Source organism: Lacerta agilis, chromosome 15, assembly GCF_009819535.1.
Source record: "Lacerta agilis isolate rLacAgi1 chromosome 15, rLacAgi1.pri, whole genome shotgun sequence".
NCBI lineage: Eukaryota > Metazoa > Chordata > Lepidosauria > Squamata > Lacertidae > Lacerta > Lacerta agilis.
This window is the reverse complement of record NC_046326.1, coordinates 36270881-36293129: the sequence shown is the minus strand read 5'-3', so window position 1 is coordinate 36293129 and position 22249 is coordinate 36270881. Positions and strand designations below refer to the sequence as shown.

General features: G+C 43.8%; 1 protein-coding gene across 29 annotated transcripts in view; it reads right to left on the bottom strand.

The window, feature by feature from the left end:
- Positions 1–22249, bottom strand: part of MSI2 (musashi RNA binding protein 2) — a 394953-nt gene that overhangs the window by 240058 nt on the left and 132646 nt on the right. The window lies entirely within an intron of this gene.

Sequence of the window (22249 nt, the reverse complement as noted above, 5' to 3'; positions counted from 1 at the left end):
GTGCACAGAGCTCACCATGTTTTCCCACATATAACTGTCTCCCTGTTTGGGCTATGGGGAAAACTGATCTTCTGCTTTGCAGTAGAGCAGGGATAGGCAACCTAAGGCCCATGGGCCACAAGCGGCCCACAGGGGTCGTTTAACCGGCCTACGGGCCGCCCCCGAACCGAGCTGCCCACTCGGCGAGTCCCTGCACACTGTGCTAAACCGGTGCAGTGCAGCGCAGGGACTCACTTCCGTGGTGCCAGAAGTCGTGTCTGCACAGACGCAGAAATTGCGGCTGCACGCATTCCTGTGCGCACACTCCGGCCCACAGAGGGATCTTCACTGGAGTGAACCGGCACAGGCGAGGTAAACCTTGCCAACCCCTGCAGTAGAGACTCAATTTGCACAATGATGATAGATAGGCCAGCCCTGACATCAACCATGAAGCCACTTCCTCTGTTTTCAGAGCAGGGCTGTGCACTGCAATATCGGTCTGGCCTTTATGTTGATTCTCCACCCTTTTTAAGGCAGATTTTAAAGTATAAAAAAGCCAGCATAATAAAACTTTTTATTTTTAAGAAAAAGAAAGGACCAAAACATTTAAGCATATAACTAAGCAGACACTTCAAATGCAAAAATCAAAACATCTGATTGGTGTGCAAGAGAGTGCAGGAAAACATTCAGTTTGGAGCCAAGCATATGCATCTGTTGAGAAGCAAAGGTTTGGGAAACAGAAGGCAGCAGATTCTGTCCCATGCGAGGGGACCCTTCACGTTCTGCTTTTTTTCATGTACAGTGGTGCCCCGCTAGACGAATGCCTCGCTAGACGAAAAACTCGCTAGACGAACGGCATTCGTCTAGCGGAAGCAGCCCCGCAAGAAGAAAAAGTCTATGGGACTGCTTCGCAAGACAAAAAAATTTCGTCTTTTTTTTCGTTTAGCGGAGCGCGGCTGTCATTGCCGCTTTGCTAGACGAAAAACCCGCTAGACGAAAATTTTCGCAGGACGAATTATTTTCGTCTAGTGGGGCACCACTGTACATCAGTATACAACCTAGCTAAAACTAGCCCAGTTTTCATTTACTTTATCGCAATGTGATGAACATTCCTTTACACAATTGCCTTCCATTCTTGTTTCTAACTCATTTTTTTAAAAATTCTATTTTATTGGTTTGATGTTTAAAAAAAGAATGCACTTTTAAGATGAGAGCTTCACCATAAAATGAAGAAAAGCAACACCCTTTTCTAAATTCTTAGAAACTCAGAGATTGGATGGATGGCTTTTGATACGGTGCGTTCCATCCAGCTTTGTCCAATATGCTCTTATGAGAACACAGATAACAGAGTGAGTCTTCTGTTTAGTGGAGGGCCAAGCGTCAATTCCATAGCAGAAACGACCTTTGCTTGAAGTTTCAATTAATTGCCACCTGCACCTTGATGGGGAATTTGCAAATGCTAGTGATTGATGGGCAGGTAATAAAATACATTTTTATCTGTGCGGGCGCTGCCTTTTTGGCTGCAGAGCCCTGCTGTATTTCTGAAACCAAGGCAGGAAGGGGGTAGCCCATCTAACAACAAGGGTCACATCAGAAATCTATCATGAGCTGTAGGGTTGCAGCTAATTTGCATATTTTCAATTTGTGTACAATTTGCATATGGAGAATGGGGGCGGGGGAGGAGGAAGACACCACCAATCTCACCCTAATACTCTAGGGCAGATGGGGGGGGTGTAGAAATGCCATTTATCGAGAAGAGGAGGCTGAAGTTCATATCAGAGCAGGGTATATTATACATATTTGATACAAAATGAAATTGAAATATTGAGCAGGCATATAGATTTTGCTTTTTAAACACAAAGCGAGAGGACAAGAACTATTCTTTTATTAACCTCCCAACCTGCATTCTACCCACAACCAGAGTGACTAGACTATTTCTTATCTGTGAAGGTTGTTTGATAGATATTTTTAAGGGTGAAGTCAAACTGGCAAGAGTTGAAGGCAGGTCACCCAACTAAGACAACAAGGACGACAACAAGGACTGCAAGCCAAAGATGTATGGCTCACTTTGTGTGAAGGATCAGCCCCAGCATGCTTCCAATGCTGGGGCTCAACTCTGGGAACTACAAAATAACAGAAGGTGCAAAGTGCATTTCTCTCACCACTCAATAGCCAAAGGCCTCCAAGCAGAGAAGAGCACAGGGTGGCCATGTGGCCTACTTTACAGAGGAAAGTCCTCTATTTGAAGGACTGTGTTTGGTCTACGTCTGGTTAAAGACCCACAAGAAAGAAGGACCAGGAGGTGTCTTGAAGTTGCCCATCAACAATTAGAACCCACACAGCAGTCTAAACAGGCCCATGGATCACCTGGCCACAATCTTCCCCACTGTGGTGTGACGTATGGTGTTCCCATTTAAATTATAGTAATTATTTCTATTTGTGCATCTATGCATGTAAATCAGCATATGCAAATTTATGCAAATTTGCACCCCTTAGTATGTTAAGTGGCCACCCTAGGGGAGGAGTTCCTCACAGACTCAAAACCCATGTCTGCTTTCCTAGAATTAAGTGCTGCACCAACGAGGCTGCGCCTGGATTTAGCATGCACAAAAGCGCTCACCCAAAAAACCCCAACCCTATCACTCCAATCAGGCTTTCATTAAAATGGCACTTCAGGGCACAACTCCCAAGAGTAATTTAGAGACTTTGGAACCCAAATCTCACTAGAAATTAATAAGACATATACTCAAGATCATTTAATGTGGATTAGTTATCCCCTTAACACCTTTTAATGATCAAGCACTATCCACAATCAGAGTGATTAAAGGGTAGATTTTCCCTACCACCACCTTTTCAACACATGAGCAAAATTCCTTTCAGAATTGTGGGCACAGAACCAAGTTTCCCCAGATTAATTAATGAAGTGTACAAGGACGTGATCCTGCATGTGTGGAGGACATTTCGTAAATGGGACTCAGCAGTCTAAGCTGCTTTTTGAACACTGTACTCTTCCTGTATGGTCTACATTTCTAAACCTGTTACCAGACTACGAAAGTTTATTTTCCCATCCAGCTTTAACAAGCCCTGTGAGTTTTCCTTTCTCCTGTGCTGCTCAAGTCCCCTACATAAGATCAATCAGCTAGATTTGACCAAGAAAGGCGGAGAGGGGTGGGGATGAAAAAACCTGCCGACCTAAGAGGTGCTCTTCATTTTGCAAACAATGAAAAAGGCAAGCTTTTTGTCCCTAGAAAGTTCACACAAAGTCATACATCACACTGGTTGGCATGTTTACTCCTGAAGCCTCTAAAATGCAGCAGCTGGTCTCAAAGGGTTTCAGAAACTAGGAGCCAACGAGGAATTTTTCATTAACAACTCAGAGCAGAAATCAATGTTCCCCCAGTGTCATGTTATTTCAAGGAGTTGGAGTGGAGGGAGGAAGAGAGTTGAAAAATGCACAATGCAAGTGGCTTTTGGGCCCTTGCCAAACTATCCCACACATTCAAGGCCTCCATTTCTTTTCTTATCACGAAAGATTTTTTCAAAGCTTTTAATTGTCCCTAATAAATTACCCACAGAGGCAGCAAAAGCAGGAGCTCCCCCCACCATTCATTTATTTTGCACCACTTCATTGTTAGCAAGGCAACACCAACAAAGAGATAAAGCTTCCACCTGACCTGAAAGAGATAAACAGGAGGGCTGAGGCTGAGACAAATCACAGATAACAATCCTATAAACCAATGATCCAGACCAGTGGTCCATCTATCCAGGCTGGCAGTATTCATTCTCTTCTTCTGCAAAGAATACCTCTGCCCTAGGCCAATATTCTATGAAAAGCAAGACCCTGATTCTGGTATTGAGAACTGGAGCCCGTTTTGGGAAACTGGGATGAGAGATCTGATGGAACAGGAGAGTAATGAATAAGGAACATTTCCTAGTAATCCTGCAATCCCTAGGATAGAATAATCCACAGAACCTAAAGGCAGCTTCCTGCATCTCCAATGGAAAGGCAGAGGACCTGGTGCTAGAAGAGGGGCAGGTGAGTAGCATCCTGTTACCATGGTTTGCCTTAGCATGTCATCCAAGCCTGGGATTGTGGGAAAGGACTCTCTTCCTTAAGCATGATCTACAGACAATGTCTGTCCTAAGGTTAAAAAGGTAAAGGTAAAGGACCCCTGACAGTTAAGTCCACTTGCGGATGACTCGGGTTGCGGCACTCATCTCGCTTTGCAGGCTGAAGGAGCCGGTGTTTGCCCGCAGACACTTTTTCTGGGTCATGTGGCCAGCATGACTAAGCCGCTTCTGGCGCAATGGAACACCAAAACCAGAGCAGCACACGGAAACACCGTTTACCTTCCTGCCGGAGCGGTACCTATTTATCTACTTGCATTTTTGGTGTGCTTTTGAACTGCTAGGTTGGCAGGAGCTGGGACAAAGCAACAGGAGCTCACCCCATCGCGGGGATTCGAACCACCAACCTTCTAATCGGCAAGCCCAAGGGGCTCAGTGGTTTAGACCACAGCGCCACCCGCATCCCTGTCTTTAGGTTACAGATGTTTTTTAAGGAGGGGAGACCTTAATCACGATTCTGGGTTTGGACAACATGCCAAGCCCAGCTTTGGCTTAGCTCCCGTGTTGTGTTGCGGCAAAGGAACAGATGAGGAGAAAAGTGGGAGCAAGCTCCTCTCTGGGAGCCTGCATGTTAGTGCAGTCCAGGTAAGCAATAGGGTTCCACTATGGTACGTAAATGAGGCCACCGAGAGACACCCAGACAAGCAGTAGGTTCAGGCCCAATATACAGAGGCAATACAATGTCACTGGATAGACTTGCTGAGGAGCAAGAGAAAGGAAGGGCTACTGCCTGCATGCCCTGTTTGAGGCCTTCCCAGATTAATTTGGCTTGTTTGGCCACTGCAGGAACAATGGCCCTTCAGATGTTGCTGAACTACAACTCCCATCAGTCTTAGCCAGCATATTCAATGGCCAGGGATGGTGAGAGTTATATTTTGGCAACAACTGGAGGGTCAAAAGTTCTCCATGTGTGCTGTAGTGGATGGACCTTTGGTCTGACCTAGCAGAGTGGATCTTATGTTCAGTGGAAAGCTAGCTAATAAAAGGAAGCCCCAATCTGGTCACCACAAGCCATAGGGCTAGGTGGAACTTATGGGGAACTGCCCTGGAGGCTCCAGAAATCAACACTAAAGATGACAAAGTGGTTTAGTTGCTTACCTGAGGGCCCAGCGACAATCTTGGGTAAACAGACGCTGGTCCAAATTTCATACAGGCCATTGTGCAGAAGTGGCATGTGGGGCGGAAACACTGTGTGACAAATTCCACTTCAAGACTGTTTAAGCAGAAAGTGTTTGGCAGTTTGAGAGATGCTCTCCATGCACAGAGAGGAAGCACAGCAACACCACCACTAAAGCCAAGCTTCAAATCAGGAAGTGTTATTTCATTCTAGCCATTTGGAACAAGTGCCACATCATACTAACAGTGAACTCATGACCAGAGTATGAATCCGAAACAGAATTGCCCGTGAACAAAAGGAAAGTATCAGCAGGCCTAGAGACACTCCCAAGTTTTTTTGAAGCCCAATACATTTACAAAAAAATATCCTAAAGTTGAAGGGAGACAATCCAGTGTGGAATGAGCATGCTCAGTAGGTACAAAATGCTGGCGTTTGAGGACATGGCTAGCTGGAACCCAAAATTGTGTTAAGAGTTCCACTTATAGGGCATCTTCAACCTAAGCTGGGGGTGAGAGGAAAAGCACCACAGAGACCTCACCTTTTATTACATTTCTGAAATCCAGATAGACAAGCACCTGCTACACAAGTCATGACATGCTCTCAAAGGTTTATGAGAAAGACTAATGTTGTCTTCCAAGGAGAAGTAGGAATAGATTGTGAAGGTACAGGTGAAACTCGGAAAATTAGAATATCATGGAAAAGCCCATTTATGTAAGCAATTGTTTTCATTAGCTACTGGAGTTTAATATATGAGATAGACTCATGACATGCAAAGCGAGATGTGTCCAGCCTTTGCTTGTTATAATTGTGATTATTATGGCGTATAGCTGATGAAAACCCCAAAGTTGAAATTGTTAAGTTGGGGTTCTCATCAGCTGTACGACATAATCATCACAATTATAACAAATAAAAGCTTGACATATCTCGCTTTGCATGTCATGAGTCTATCTCATATATTAGTTTCACCTTTTAAGTTGAATTACTGAAAGAAATGAACCTTTCCACGATATTCTAATTTTTCGAGTTTCACCTGTACATCTTCTTCAGTTACTCATAAAAAAATAGTCTTGCTAGAGAATGATGATTGATACAATGCCTTCAGTGTACATGTTACTTTAAAGAGTGTCTCTCTCTCTCTCTCTCTCTCTCTCTCTCTCTCTCTCACACACACACACACACACACACACACACACACACCACACGGGGGGGGGGGCTGCCCCTGGGTGTTTCAAGTGGACCTGTCCAGGCAGCTTGCATTGCAGGTAAGCCACCCCCTGCACTATCTCTGCACATTATTTGAAGGCATCAGCAGCCCGACAGCAAAGCTACTAAGGATAAAGGTGCAGCACCCAGAAGCATTAATTGAACTGAGCATTAGTCAATCCTACATTTGGATAACATGACACTTGTTGCATCTTAATATATGCAGCTTCCACTCTCTAAACTGCTTATGAAGACTATAATTTTCTCCACTAAAAACACTGTCTAATAGCACCACCCCCATTCTAATTATAGGCGGCTCTCTTATGCATTATAATCTTTACACAATTAAGCCCACTTAAAGAGTAACTGATTGAATACCCCTCCAAAAATTAAAGTGTTCAGGGAGCATGAAGGTTGTGATGGCAAATGACAAAAGACTCAGAAAACTGAAAATTAGGGCATTTCACCCCTTACATTTATATATCAATGGGTTGGAAAAGCAGCATCAACTTCCAAACTCCAGCGATCAACAACTCACCCACCCATTATTGTTTCCGTAATGTAAAATTACATCCTTTCTGAGAACTGTGTGTAGAAAAGCGATCAGTCCCTCACACTCTATACATTATGTGAAATAAAGCTGTCTGGTTTCATGTCAAGTGGAAACCTTCTCTATGGAGTGTTTCAGGGGTTTAATGAAGGTGAGTTCTTGCAATTAAAACACAATACTGGTAGACATGTAGACTGGAAAGAGCTGGAATTGATCCGCTTACATAAACACTTTTATACTGTGGGTTGGGGTGGAACAAAGCTATACAGCCTTTGCAGGGCTCACCTGTTGTACATCTAAGCTCCCTATAAACATTAATACAGCAGGAAACAAAGGAACAAAGCTTTTTCTGATGTAGGTATTCATGCGCTCAGGCAACTTTTGCAGCGTCTCTGAATAGTTATGTTTTTACACAATAGTATATTAAGTAAAATAGAAACATCATCACCCACCCCCACCCCCACCCATCTTTCCCCCCCTCCACCTCTATCCCCTTTTTCTTCCTAATGTCTCAACAAATAAAACTGATTTGTAAAAATCTTACATGGGGGGGGGGGCCCTGCCTGGTCCAAATCCGGTTTAAGGATGGAAAGGGAGGAGAGAGCAGGAGGCGGCCTTGAAGATGATAATGAGCACTTAACACCTGGGCAGGAGAGTGAGCAGGTACACAGGTCACAGTCTTCACCATGATGGTTAGACATAGTCTCTGATTATTAAAATTATAGTAAATGTTTCTATGTATATATCTATACATATTCACAACCAGAGGTATTACTGTATCCAGACTCTTCTTACATGCATTACTTCTTGTTAGAATAGTTTTTAACTTTACACATTTGGTGCACTGGGCACTCTGTATAAGTCATCATTCCCCTAACCTAGCAGAGTTAACCAAAGGAAAATTTCCCTCGCTTTCTGATCCACCATATGCACAGCGTTTTTTCCGGCCCTCTGTACCACATACTCCCTCTGGGGTTCTCTTTCTCTCTCGCTCCCTTTCCTCTTTCCTTCTTACCTGACGTTTTGGGGTACATTCAGTCAGAAGCATCTTGGGTTGCTACAAAAGAGGGTGTCTCAAAACAAGCCAAGGCAGATAGCTGCCTTAAAGGCTCATTAGGCGATATCAACAGCTGCTGCTATTGGACACATGGCATCATCCGAGGAGCAAGAGGACAGAAACTTGGTGCAGATGGCTCTTTCCTCTTTCAAGCAGCTTCCGACAAGGTGATTCAGCAAAACACTTCGCTGATTGTTAAAAGGGAAAGTTGGTTTGTTTTCACCCCTTCACTTGAAATCTCACAAACAGCTTTAAAAAGTTAACACGGCAGTTAACACAAAGGCTAGGACAGCCTCTGATTACCACAGTTCCTGAGCTGTACACTTCTCGTTTCATCTGCTCAAATAAAGACATCTTGCAGTTCGTTTGCATGGAACGTTCAAGCGCTTCTTGATTCAAAGTGGCTAAAGACATTCTTCCCTCATCACTTCCCAAAAACGGCTGAAAACCCTTTTTTATTTCCAAGATGGTGACCCTGAAAAGTTTGCAGTCCCCAAAGTATACAAATTTAGAGGGTGAAACTAATTTCAAGAATGTCATAAACAATACAAGGTTAGCAACTAATCGTAAAGAGGGAATGCAGGAGGATTGGGCTAGCTTGGAGTAACACATATAGCGAGAGATGGCAGGAAGTAGACATCTGCTAGTGGACCTCTGGCCAATTTCCATTGGACCACCTAGCACAAATGTGTGCCCAAGGCACACACCCCCTCAACCCTCCAAACAAGGCAATTATGATGGGGATAATGGTGTGTAGGAAGGGAAACCCCTTCTTTGTTACCAATTCATTCTTCCCCCACATAGCCTCATTCAAGCTCCCTTGCCCCCTGGCCAAATGCTTGCTGGAGCTGCATCACCCAAATCCATAAAGACTGAACTGTAGCACAACCCCATCTAGATCTCAGGCGAGTAGAACACTAGATCTCTCTACAGAGCTTACCCAAGAATCAAAAGATTCAAAAATTGCACCCCTTCCAAAAATGCACAAAAAACCCTGCTGCCAGAATTGGTGCATTCTGCTGTGCCACTTCAGGATTTTACTGCTTCTCTCTTCCTCCTGCATAGGTAGACCAGGCCAAAGAGGACTATTGAGCCAAGAGAACAAAACTATAGACCTACAATGTTCAGAGGCTGTTTGTCTCCAGATACCGATTTCTGAGGGTGATCCAGAGAAGGTGGGATACAGTCATCATGCCCAGCCTATGGAGCTTCCCAAGAGCCCCTGACTGACCACTGTTGAAAACAGAGTGCTGGGAAGGAACAACCTCTGGCCTGATCCAGGAAAGAAATTATTCAGTTCTTCCAAGCAGGTTCCTCCGAACCCAACCACTGATGCAAGACCTCAGCAAGCGTTTGAGTGCCGCACAGCAAAACAAATGACAAGCTGAAGCTTCTCATTAAAAACAAACTTTTGCATACATTAATTTGATCGCATGCCTGTTTTGCATAACATTCGCTTCCCCTGCCTTTTCACCTTCTTTCTGCTGTTGTTTAATTGCAAGCAAAACAAACCAGGTCTCTGATGTTACCTTCTGTCTCTAAATTGGAAGACTCGCCTGAAAGAGACATGTGGCAATTAAACAAGTGTTTATATTACACCTTGTTCTAGCTGACAGCAACGGAGCAGGAAGGCCACCCACGCACTCGCTGGGCATTTCTGCATCACATGCCATAAGAAGAGAAGGGGGAGAGATGAGCAAGAAGCCAAGCACAACCCTTCAGCTGGACAGGAACTAGGAGTTCTCTCCTACCAGTGTTGCTCCAAGGTAATCCACATTGGAGACAGAACCTCCACCATGCCAATCTCAGAGGCAAAGGAGACATTCTCCGCAAAACACATTCTTGTTAAAAACTGATTTGAGGCGTATATTAAGAGAGTCTCACTACTCTTGGCGTAGCATCCTCACACAAGCAGCAGAGAATACAAAATGCAAGTGTCTACGGTGTTGGCCATTCATTAAAAACAACACGATGGCACTCAGCCAACATTATAAATAGCCCGGTTTGTTCTGAAACTGACCTGCATCAAGAGCAGCCACTTCAATTTTCTGTCCCACAGCGCCAACTGCTACTGGCAGGAAAAATCTCTCAAGGCCCATTATAGAAGAATAAGGCAAGAGTTACTGTTATGCTAAGTACTTTATAGAGCAGGGGTCTGGCCAAATTTAGTTCTCTGCTGGGCCATTATCTAATTTGAAGTGTGTGTGTGTGTGTGTGATCTCTCTTCCCTCATATATGCAATGATAATTTTATATATAAATTATTTATATATATAATTTATATCACAAACCTCCTCTGAAGTACATTATGCTGATACAAGAAAAAGCGACTCACTGAGACTTGAGCAGAGATCTGAATCAGGATTTCCCACATCCTCACTGTTAATCCACAGCAGTGTTTCTCAACCTTTTTCTGACCGTGGCCCCCTTCCAACCTTGTTTCCTTCCTGTACCGCCCCCCCCCCGTCCTACCAGTAGAAAGCTTTAAGTGTTTTGTTTGTAAATAGAACACACAAGCACTGCTGCAGCCACACACCTTGCCCTTGACAAACGAGATGCAGACAACTTGGTGCATGCAGCAGTGGAGTGTGGAAGTGGGAGGGAGAAGGAAGAGGAAGCGACTTTGCCACAAAGTGCGCGTGGCGATCCATCCACTGGGAAGCACGGTCACTTCTCTGTTCACTCTACTTCTCTGTTTTCTATTTTCTTCACTATTTTCTGTTTTCTTTTCTCAGTCACTTCTCTGTTTTCTTCACTTCTCACTTCCCTCTGTGGCCCCCTAGTCTCGTGACTTAGCCCCCCATTTATGAGATTTTCTACTATGGCCCCCCTGGAATATCCTGGGGGCCATATGGCCCCGGGTTGAGAAACACTGACCGAGGGCACCACAATAGTTCTCCAAACCCTGTTCAATCGGAGCACGGACTGCATGCTGGGTCTAGTTGCACTGCACCTATTTGGGAGCTTGGGTGAACTGGTTCCAAAATAGGCCTGATAAAAGGAATAAAATGGCTTTGGACGTCCCTGAAGCTTCAGGGTCTGCTATGATACCCAAAGATGCTGGGGCTAAGAGGACTCCAAGCTTACTCCATTCCCTTCTATTTCACATGGTGTCCTCTACACTATCTCCCTTGGATATGTCTTGATGTACTTCCAATGAGTACCGTGGGGAAAACTGGGGTCTGGGATACTTTCCTTATCCTAAATTAATCCAAAGAAAGCTGGTTAGTGTTTCAGACATATTCTTAATCAGGTGTTTTATTTTTAAAATTAATTTTGGACTGGGCAAAGTAGACACTGTCCATCATCTCTACCTGAAGCTACATACATACTAGGAATTACCGGTACTTCTATTTAACCAAACCTAATATTCATTTATTCTTGTTCCATCATACTGGAAATACAGTGAGCTGAGAGCAGGAGAAACTGGTTTCCACCCCTGAATGGGCCTTCATTTTTGTTTGCTTTAGAGAGCAGGAAAATATACCGGTACCCCTCATGCTTATTCCTATGAATGGGAGTTACAGTTCAGAAGCATCTGGAGGGTCACAGGTTCTGGGGCCTCAGTGAGTACCTGACATGGTGTCAGCCTGGGGTCCCTTCATTGCTTACTGGATCCTCCACTTAGTATTATCAAGAGCAAGGCTATGGTGTGCTTAGAAACAGGGGCGGAGCAAGGGGCGGGCTGCCCCAGGTACTGCGCTGGGGGGGGGTGACACTCGTGGCGGAGCACCGCCCCCGCAATTGGCGCAAAGCAAAGCCGAGCCGAGCCTAAACATTGCTTGGCGCGAGACAGTGGCTGGCTTGCTTGCTTGCTTGGCCAGCTGCCGGCGCCTGCTTTCCCTTTTTTGTTTTTTAAAAAAGGGGGGTCTTTTTTAGCGCTCGGCTGCTGCTGCGTGGAGCCAAGGGGCGGGCCAGCAAGGAGGGGTGTCACGCAACGCCCCTCTTCGCTGGCCCGCCCCTTGGCTCCATGCCACGGCAGCCAAGCGCTAAAAAAGCCCTTTAAAAAGAAAAAAAGGAAAGGAAAGCAGCCGCTTGCTCGCTCGGCCGGTGGCTGCTTCCCTTTCCTTTTGTTTTTTAATGGCTTTTTTCGGCCCCGGGCAGAGGCGAGGGGCGGGCCAGCGAGGCGTAATGCTTGTAGCTGGCGTGACACCCCTCCTCGCTGGCCCGCCCCTTGCCTCCGCGGCACATACGCCATTCGTCAAGACGCACGCACGCACGCTGCGAAGAGACGCCCCGCACCCAGGGGTGCCTCCACGTTTGCCGCCCCGGGCAGCCCAAGTGGCACGGTTCGCCACTGCTTAGAAAGCAGGGAAAGAATTCTAAGATATCCTCAGATGACTTTACTGAATGAGACCCTCTTTATGGGAAAAGGGAAGGAGTGCACCACTGCATGTAATGTGTGTGTGTGTGTGTGTGTGTGTGTGTGTATAACTGTCAAGAAACCAAAATTAAAAGCATACATCACACAAGAACCAGCATATGATATATGCATGAACAATATGGAATTAAGGTAGTGATTCACAAATCATTGCTATACAACACTCATATGCCTTTATTTGTGTAAAGAGGTCCAGGATTGACATACGCTCCCATTCAAATTTCAAAGACGTAATCAAGTTAGGCTTCCGCAGCAAAATCAACAAAAAGTCCTATGACACCTTATACCATCATTTGTTAGGTCTTTAAGGTGTCACAAGACTCTTTGCTCTTTTACTCCCAAGCAAGAGAGTGCAGCCAAAGGCAATGATCACATGAAATAAGGATTGGATCCTGTTTAAAGCCAGCCCGTCTTACCCATACAAAATACAGTTTTCCTTTCTAGATAGCCAACACTCACAAGAGTTAACTAGTTCATGTGCACATCAATTAAAGAGGGTGTAGTTTAGCAAGGCTAAGATCTAAGACAGGGCTCCGTGCTAGTTCTCAGGCAACACAGCGCATCCACCTGGATATGAACGGCAAAGGATCCATATTTCTTTCTGGCTAAGGTTATATGGAAGGGTAATCTTCCTTTCATTATGTATAATTATGATCATTATGGGCAACTTGAAAGAAATTCAACCATAGTAGTTATTTACAACTGCACATATGGGGCTGATGGTTATGGCAGGCTACCAAATTTGCCGTAAAGCTGGCCAAGTTTGCTTTATTAATTCACATTGCTCCTCTATTATACATGCCTTTCAGAATTAGGCAGGCTTCTAAAAGCTCATCAGATCAGGGCGATTACAGAAATCTGGAAGCTGAAACATTGCACCAGCCTGCCCAAACCTGGCAGGGGGGCAGAGGAAATGCCTCTGTAGGAAAGAGACTGGAGGTGAAAAGGACTGGACCAGAGGGCAAGGGGACTGGGATGGCTTGGCTATCCATATGGCTGCCACCCCAGGCCTTCCAACATTAAGAGATCTTACTAGAGTGCTTGTTGCATATAAATTTTGCACAGTAAAGACTCCTCAAACCAACAGTTCAAAGCGTGACTCTGCTGATCAGATACACACACTGGGTGTGAAATAACCATTTTTAAAAGGAGAAAAATCATTTGCATAAAATTTATTCCATTTAGCTGGACATTTATAAGTTCCAGAGGGGGAAAAAACATGCAACTTGACAGAATGAGATTGAAAGCTGGATTCCAAAGCCAAGTCTATTCCAGCTTTGACAATGACCTGCAGGACACGCTGTGGTCAAGTTACCGGTACCTTCCCTCTCTTTGCTCAGGTATTTCCAACTATACAATGAATACAGTTATTCTGACCTCTACAGTCAAGCACTGTAAGTGATGAAGACATGCATTTATATACGAACACAGCCATGATACACTCCTACTCCATGCATCCGGGAGTCTTTTCTTCCATTTTTTACTTCTTTAAGACGGCTGACCAACCCACTTCTCAAGAGTTCTGCCTTCCATTGCAGCAGCCATAGGTTGCTCTGTCCCCAGTTCCATCAGTGTGCTACTACCTGCAAGCACTGTGACTACTGCCAGAGCTTGGCAAGGTATTAGGGACAGGGGCAGTGTAGCCACTTGGCACACTTTCATCTCCTTTTGAGCCCTCTAAAAAAATGAAAGGGAGGGGTGTTCTCTGTAGCATTTCCGGGTGTTTGCAAAACTCCCGTCTTCCTCCATTTTCACTCAGTCCTAAATTTCTGCCAGGCCCAGCTTTGAACCCCACTATATTTGCCAAATGCAGGGTTTGAATAACTAAGTAAGAACACCTTGGCCGCTTCCAATCAGAAGTATCAAACTGAGCTTCCTCAGCCCTGCAAGATCCTGAAAGAACGTCCAGTACATTGGATTGTTCACTAGGAAGAGGATGTGATACTTTCCTCACAAGGTTGCTATGAGGACAAAGCCTTTCTCTCTCTTTTTGGTAGAAGGACCTTAAATGCAATATAAATGCTTTCTGCCAAGCAGAATCTATCCAGCACAATAGTAAACAATTAGATAATAGGAATTTTGGCTGGGCCGAACCCTTTCCAAGGCACTTGAATGAATATTTTTCAAGTGATATTTATGAAGTGTGGAAACCTTTCAATATTTCACCTTAAAGCCCTCACCTATAGAAAGGGACAGGAGCCTCTCTCCTTGGGAGCAAATCAAAGGACTCCATAGGCCCCAGTGGGAGAAGGACCTTTGCTTCTAAAGGCATTTCAAGCATTTCGGAGCTGGTGCTTTGATTAATAAGCTTTCCCCTCCAGCAAAGAACCATGTCGCCGGCTTTCAGCGTTCCTCGGGATATTGCCATGTTTGTTTTGTCTGCATGAGATTTTCTTTTAAAAAAAGAAGAAGAAGAGAAAAGAACAAAAATTAACCAAAAGAGGGGTGGGAGTGGGGAGACTGGGGGTGGGATAGAATCTCTCAGACACATTTATAAACCAAACTGTTTACTCAGTAAGTTGCCTTGACCTTCTCCAGTGCCACCATCCCGTTCTTTCCGGTCCCAAGCAACAGAAATTAAATTGATTCAGTCTATCAAGGCTCTGCATCTAAGTGATTAAAATTCAGCTACCGGGGGCTGGGGGGGGGCTGGCTTGTGCTGCATCTAAGAAATACAAGCCCTTGTCACTGCATGTGATCCTACCAGTGGTGGATAAGGGACAAGGGGAGATATAAAACACACCTTGCCATTGTGAGTTTTATCACAAACACCATCTTTTCGCTAAGATGGGGCAGAGGGGACAGGGGACTGTTTGCTACAGAGGTTAGTGGCTCTTGGCAAAGGTGGTGCGAGAGGAGTGGAGAGCTTTAATCAGAGAACTGCTGTTTCATCAAAGGCAATCAGCAGGGAGAAAGTGACCCTTCCACCTTTACTGGGATGCCCAAGCTTATTTGAACCACCACCACCCTTCTGTGTAGCTCAACAATGGGTAGAGAGATTGGCAACTGTGTACCAAATGGTTCCTCGCTGTACTGTGAACACACAACAAACTGGGAAGCTGGTTATCTGTATCATATTAAAGAGAACACCTGAAGCCGTTCCAAAATGCTCTGCAAAATGAAGCTAAGGAAAAATGTGTTGAGCATACAACACATCTTCCACATGGCACTTCAGACATTGGCACTTGATAACTCTACCTTCTTTCAATGGCCAACCACCACTGTGTCAGTCCTCCTCAGTACTGCTTTGAGCCACAGGCAGCTGCCAAGTGGGAACCAGGAGCCAGGAACTGGGAAACGAGATCAGAACTGGAGAACAAGGCAACACTCTGGCAGAGTCCCAGCCTAAACAGGAGGCATGGCCAATGGCCACAAAAGATGGGAATTGAATTTCAGCAGCATTTGAAGAACCAACAGGTTCTCCACACCTACCCCATCTGTAGCCAATACAAGGTGGCCGACCACACAGTTGACATGCACAGAATCAGAGCTTCTCAATTCAAGCCCAAACAGCTCCTAAAACATACTACCTTGAAGCTTGTTTCTGCTTTCATCTGAAGTATTCCCACACTGATGGTGCTTTCCAAGATAACACAGGCAAATCTTTAAAATATTTGCTGAACCAATCGCAACGGTACTCTTTTGCAAACGCTCAAATCCTCTGCAGGTTAACTGTTAAAATGTCATTAACATTAAACAAAAGTTGTGCTTACAAATTCTTGTGGAGGATCCAACAAGTGTACAGCTGCCACACAGACCTCCAGAAAATGTCTGACACATCACAAGTAGACTGGGTAGTTTCATGCAGTTGTTAAAGAGAATGAGGGACAAGAGGTAATACCCTCTGAAAATCCACACATGCCAAGGAGCCAGCTGTGATGCCTCAGTACCACCTTCTGGAACTGGCCACAAATGCCTAATGCAGACAATATATAATACAGGTAGTCCAACTAGAATAGCATCATGGTGGATAATAACAAAAGTCTCTGAGAGGTCCAGGAGAAACAACAGGGTCTCTCACTTCCTCTTGTATCTTTTAAAACCCCTATGTGTATTAATAATGAGAAAAGACTATTGCAGTGAAGTGGCATTAAGCTGCAGCACCATCCATGAGACATCAGGAGAACAAGTAGTAACTTCAGGTTCAGCCTTTTCTACACAGGGGTTACAGACACAAAACCCCAAAAGGGCAGGTTCACTGTTCGACCTTTTAATAGTTTCACTCCCTCTGAAACTTGTTTTCTTCTGCTTCTATATGCCTTTATTTTGGAGCTTTAATGTTGCTGTGTTTTTATTAACTTTACTTTTAAATATGCCATTGTGGGAGAAAATATTTTTGAAGAGCAGGACATGTATTTTATGCGCGCGCGCACACGCACACACGCACACCCCACTTAGACACTAACATATACAGACAGATCATTTAAAAAAACAGCCTGGAAACAGTTCAGATCCTGCAGAAAGCTGTTTCCTGCATTTCTTGCACTGCGAGTGTTTTGACCTGACCTGACCTCACCCAACTGCATCAAAAGAACCTCAACTAAGTAGGCCATTTCTCACAGAAGGGAGTAAAGTCGAGGGGAAGCAGAGAGAATTAAGAGCTGCCTTCCCCTCAACAACACTCCACAGTTGACAGGGGAGTCTTTTTAAAAATCTGTAATCGTTTTAGCAGATATAAAATGTTGTAGTGAAGAAAGGTACACATGTTCTAGGATAACCCACAAATCCAACTATCGAAAGTCAAATAAGCACATCAGGGTAGGTGGGTGGGAGGCTAAAGCGACAAGTTTTGCTGTACTAAACATGGTTTGAAATTACCAATCTCTATGCAGCAGAATAGAGATGGGGGAGAAATTTGTTCTGTTTGCTTCCGAACCAAATTCATGCTTAGCAAACCAATAAATACATGAACCAAAATGTAGCTATATTCTGCTAAATTCACCTTTCTCCAAATTCTGTGCTATGGCTCTCCAGCAAAAAAAAAAAAAAAAAAAGTACAAAAAGGCATTAAGTGTACACAAAAATATGTACAAAAAGTACAAAAAGGCATTAAGTGTACATATCAGTGAAAATAATTCACAATAATGCATTATAATAACAGGGGAGGGAACTGCTTATAAAATGGTGCATAATGTGTGCACACAGAAATGCATAAATTGACAAATTTGTCCATCTCTAGAGCAGATTTAAACTCACTTCATTAAAAAGGTATGGAGAGCTGCCTATCAATGAAACTAAAGCTGGCACACCATTTAAAGTGCTTATTCGACACACATCTGTTTTCCATAACCATATTTCTAGCCTGGGGCTAAAGGCACATGATGCAGCAAAATTTCTGAAGCTAAACAGGTCTGGATCTGGTCAGTGCTAGGATGGAAAGGTGGCTTGGGAACTCCATGAGCAGCATGGTGCAAGAAAAACCAAAATATATGTTACAATTAATCTTTTTTATTTATTTATTTAAAGTTATAACAAAATAAACTATCTGGTAAGCCAAAAAGTCACAAGGAAACAGAACAAAAAGCAAGATGTGCTAACAGGCGGTCTTCATGCTTACTAGAGCAAATCTCGTTTTTGATGTTATACTTGAAGCTATTTTATACATTCAGCAGGATCAAATGGTAAGACTAATCCAGAACTGGACGGTTTCAGATACAAAACCCCACGTACGGCTTGTAGTTATACAGTCTTGGAAATGCTTTGCAACTGCTGCCATCTGAACTTGCGTTGCATTGCAGCAATGGGTCCAGGACCATAATTAGGGAGCATCTTAATCTTTAAAAGGAATGGCTTTACAGGTATGAGAGCAATGCACTGGTGAGGTCAGGTAGTGAGCAGATCAGTATTACTTCTGTGCAGCTCTCACATTCAACAGCAGTCTAATACAGCTGGAACTTGCTGGAGCCTTATGTCAAAGACAGCTGTTGCGGCCAAATAACCACCACATTTACTAATTAGGAAGGATCAGTGTTCAAGAGAGCCGATTCCCTATTCCTCTCCTGCAATCAGGGAAAATGCACAGGGTCAAAGCGAGGAGAAGTTTAGGTGTCACAGCTGAGAAACGCAGGCTGTTCTTAGAATAATTTAGAAAGAAAGAAAAAAGAAAACAGCAGGAAGACAAATTTTCATTGGAACTGTTACTGGTGTGACAGACTATTCTCTTGGCAGCACAATTCTAAGATTTCGGGGAGAAATGGAAAGGTTAATTTTTACTCTTTGGAGATTACAAGGACACATGAACACGAGAGAAAATTTAGAACATTAGTGAGAGCAAAAGCAATTATATCACCTCTCCCTGCCACTCATATATTTTAGATTAAGGTAGTAGGGATGGTTTCGCTATACTTAACCATTGGAAACAAAAACAAGAGCCTCCTAATAATAGCTGAGCCACAGGAAAGGTAAAAAGAGATGAATGAAAGAGCACTTAACAGAATCAATGTGTGCCTTAACGCCCTCCCCTTGAAATTCCCTGTGTGGAAAGACCACCAGCTTCCTGGGGAATGCACAACCTTCAGCATGAGTGTCACAAGGTCACATCAGCGGTGGGAATGCACTTCCTCAGAAAGGAGCGGCTCAGCCTGACAATGTCTCAGGCGTGACTGATAGTCAGGAACTCACAGCATTAAAAGACAAGGTCAAATTCCAGAGCGCCAGAAACCAAACCAAAATAATAAAAATAAGTGACTGCCTAGTTTGTGTTGATTCACTTTGCATCTACAATCATGGTGCATTTAATCTCTCGCTGCCTTTTTCTTCTTCCTCTGACACAATCAGCACCTTGGGAGCCAAGGAGGGGCCAGTGGAGACCCATTGGAGTAAACGAATCCAGATTTTATGAACTGCTGGCAGCCAAATACTCCCACAGTATGGCCTATTATTAGACCACTTGCCTTACGTGGAAAAGGTTTCTTAAACTGCAGAGAGAAATAAATGGGCAAATCTAACGCTGGAGTTAAAGTGGGTCTGCCAAGTGCACGCAGCAGTAATCCATAATAAGATGCAAATGGAAGAAAGAACATATATACTGGATCTCCTAAGACATATCTTTGGTTAAAACCTGAAAAATTTAACAGTGAGTAATTTTCTGTCTGCAAAGTTCTTTATCACAAAAACAAAGCAAAGCAATATAAACCTATCCAATTTTCTGCCCAAATTGCATAATCCATGTTCCAGCCATGCATAAATTAAGTAAAGATACTATTTCATTAAAACTGTGTCACGAAGAGTCGGACACGACTAAACAACAACTTAGTACATACACATTATTATGCCAGACAAAAATTAGCTGTCACTGGTTTTAAGTGGAGATGGGCAAGAACACACAAAAAAATCACACACTTTCCCACAAATTAAAAGGTACGGGAGTTCTAGACAAATGGCGGGCATATCCTTGTGTGCGTGAGAGAAGTGACTTGTTTGAACGCTCTAAAACACCACAACCAATTATCAGGAATAGTCTCTTTCCTGTTCAACATCTTCACTCAGTTTTAGGTCCTTCTTGGTCTCTTTCCTCCTTACACCCCACTGGACCACCAGCCAAGATGCAGCTGGGGATAAGAGGTTTTATTGTGCTGCCTATATTATGTAACGGCATCAAAAAACAGGTTTATCTACCCTTTTTAAGAAGGCTCTTAACAGCATTTTATTTTGGTGAACGTTCTTTAATCAGAGCCCCCTAGACAATGCCCCCCTTTTCTTTTCGCTGTTTCTGGTGTATTTTATCATGCTTACTCACAGCTACTGTGCATAACTTGCTGCTCTATTCAGAATTGTACTTCCCCCCTACTTTTATATGCTGCTGTATGCCATCCTGAGTATGCCCTTAGCATAAAAAGCGGGGTACATAAATACCAACATAAATAAATACATAAATTATACAAACCTATGATCACATCTGTGGGACTTGTTCTCCCAAACACTGTTCTCCCAAACACTGCATCAATGTGTCTCCCCCTAAAAGCATCAGAGGACCTGATCTGGAAAAATCTTGGCAACAATCAACAGGCAGGTTGCTCACTCTGAGGTAGTAAGGGAATTGTATAGCTGCATAGATTTTTATTTATTTACTAAATTTGTATGGCGCCCTTCATCTGTAGATCTCAGAGCGGTTCACAAACGCCAGCGGTCAACCTTCCATATACTCTGAAGAATTTTTTTGGCTATTTGAAATAGGAAACAACTGAACCCATAAGCAACTCTTAAAGCTTGGCATAAGTAAGGATGCCTTTGTTAAAATTGTAGATCCTAAACACCACCATCAAGTTATTTTCACACAGCAGGTAGGGTGGAGCTATCAGACCACAACCAACATGGCCCACTGAAAATACAATGCCACAAAGGGTTAAGTGACCACGCCATAGGGCTGTGCTCAGTACTGTTGAATGTAAATCCCTTCCAACCCCTTCTATCTGATGTCATGTCAGAGCACAAATAATCCTGGCTCAGAATGCTCTTAAAACCCAGTTTTTGAATAGGGCTGTCACCTGATTAAAGAGAGCTTGGCTGATAAATTTGTAATGAATTTTACTCTGCTAATTAACTCTATGAATTATATCTGTATATAAATTTAAAAAATGCTGCCAGCAAGCATGTGTTACAGAAGGCATTGTCTAAGAAGAGGCATTCCCTCCAGTGAGAGGAGGGAGAATTCTTTTTCAAAGATGGCAGGTGCAGGTTTTATGAGTACTCACACTGAAAATACTAGTGTTCTGGGGGCAATGATGGATCCGGGTGTTGTGTGTTGGGGAAGACAGTTCACATGTGAAAGGAAAGGAAACAGGGAGGGTTCAAAGGAACTATGACCTGCCACCCTAAGAAAAGGGGCTTTGCACGGCTCATACAAGAACAAAACCTCCCAAATGCCACATTGCACTTGACGTTTAACCCTGCAGGCAAGTCTTCTCACCAGCAGATCTTGGTAGCCAATAGATCCTTTCTGTTTCCAGCATGCATACTTGTCACTGCTTTGCTCAGTTTTAAGCAGAAATGAGCAGGGCAACACCTGGAGCTCGACACCCCACTGTGTTGATGGGAAAGCACAAAGGATGTTGGTCGCCTTCCAGGAGCTCATGCCTCTGTGCAGAGCTGCTAAGTCCCCCTCCCCTTGCGGAGGGTTACTTCACCTGATAAACAATGTATCTATAAATATACCCACAAACACATTGGCACTTCTGCTAGTTCAAGTTTGCATTATCATCAACTATCTCCTGGGAGTGTCGGGCCACAGAAACAACCAGCTGGTGCACCACAATGATTGCCCCTTCAGGAGAAGCATATAATAAAACCTGAAAGCTGCAATATGAACTTCGCACATACTTGTCCTTTTGGTTTATTCATCAGAAATAATTATCAGTAACAGACATTCAGAGCAGCACATTCTTTATGATGGGCATTAACATTTAGCCCGTCTCCATAATTATAATGCTGCAAGCTCAAAGGAGGTGCACCAGCCTCCCCAATTAAACCAACTCTACTCAGGAAAAAAACTCACGTTCTCCACCAAAATGACATCATAATCATTTCCGTGAAGGAAAGCCTTACCTTAGTGTAGTAGTGGTTAAAAGATGAGGTCCTGAGTCCCCTATCTCAGGAGTATTGTTACTTGCTGTACTGTCTTCAACAAGCCCACCATTTTTAATACTGCAATAGCAAAGGCCCTCCTTCCAAGATTGTTGTGAGGATTAGTGAGATAATGTGAAGCACTGAAGCCTTGTGCATACACAAATGTATTTCATCTAAGCATATACATGCTATTTTGCTTTTCTTTATAATGACTGACAGCCTTTCTCTTTGTATGCCTCTCAACCAATATAAGATAGGTTTCAATGTCGGA